The sequence below is a fragment of the Cynara cardunculus genome, assembly GCF_001531365.2.
Source record: "Cynara cardunculus var. scolymus isolate 2C chromosome LG 1, CcrdV1, whole genome shotgun sequence".
Lineage (NCBI taxonomy): Eukaryota > Viridiplantae > Streptophyta > Magnoliopsida > Asterales > Asteraceae > Cynara > Cynara cardunculus.
The window spans coordinates 3,117,350-3,118,821 of NC_037528.1; positions in this window are offsets into that span (position 1 = coordinate 3,117,350).

The window sequence follows — 1,472 nt, forward strand, 5'->3', positions numbered from 1 at the left end:
TGTTAGTTGTCAATTATTATCTTAATTATATGTTAGATTTTTTATATTTAAAATGAAATGTTTATTCAATATTTGATTATGTTTATCTGCAGTTAGTTAGACGAATTCAAGTATGGAGCTTTAATAAGTTGTACTTACGCACAATTCACTTGTAATCTTAAATTTTAAGTAATATGCATCAATAAAAAGTACTTCGTTCATAAAAAATCGTTTTTAAGAGTTTTTGTCAAATGTTTTATAATGTAACATAGATATATATTAAATATATTAAGATGATAAAATTTTAAAACAATTTAAATCTCTAAAATAAAGGATTTGTTGAAGTTAACCAATTTGACAATCACGACAATAATTCAAAATTAAAATTATCTATTGTCCTCAAAAAGTAATACATGTCGTCTTCAAATAACCTTTAATTAATAGAAATTTAAAATTTAGAAAAAGAGGAAATAGGAATTTAAAATTTTAGAAAAATAGAAAAGAAAATAATCAAAAAATTTAAAAATCACATTAATAAAATCATTTCGAACATAAACTTGCAAAAATCACTAAACCTTAGAATAAATATTAATTATTATTTATTATCATATTTGTAAATAAATATTAACGATGATGATAGTTCAATTGTTGAGTAAATATTACAATGAACCTTGGGAGCATCCCGAGCAAGATCTATGGCTTCAAAATAAAAATTAATTATTACTAATATTAATTAATATTGATTGAAAGTTATTCATTCTTTATTAATTTATATTATATTATAAAGAATTTGATAAAAATTCTTAAAAATCATTTTTTATGCATGAAGTATTGTTTATTGATGTATATTACTTAAAATTCAAAACTACAAGTAAATTATGCGTAAGTACAACTTATTAAAGCTTTATATTTGAATTTGTGTAACTAACTGCAGACAAATATAATTGAATAGAAGATAAATATCTTATTTTAAATATAAAAATTTAAAATATAATTATTGACTTCTAATAAAATACTTGATCATTATCTTTATAAAAAAATATATTATTAAACCAAAAAAAAATTTTGAATTAAAGAAATACACACACACACAATAGTTAGCTCGTACTAATATTAGTATTTTTTTTAAAATTTTTTATAATATCTTCATATTTATATTTTATTCAAAAATAATAACATTATTTTTTTTTCTCAAAACCACATAAAACCGACATTGATTGAGACAAAAAAAGAAATAAAATGAAACATTAAAATTGAGATGTATCTCGCTACATTGTACGGATACCCTTCTAATTATAATTATACATGAATATTAATTAACAGTTATTTATGAATAATTTTCAAGTATATCAATTATTTTTTATTCTATACAATTAGTTATTAAAAAACAAATATAACTTAGTAACAATTAAATTTAATTTAGGTTTAATAATATAATTTTTTATAAAGATAATAACTAAATATTCTGTTAGTTATCAATGATTATCCTAATT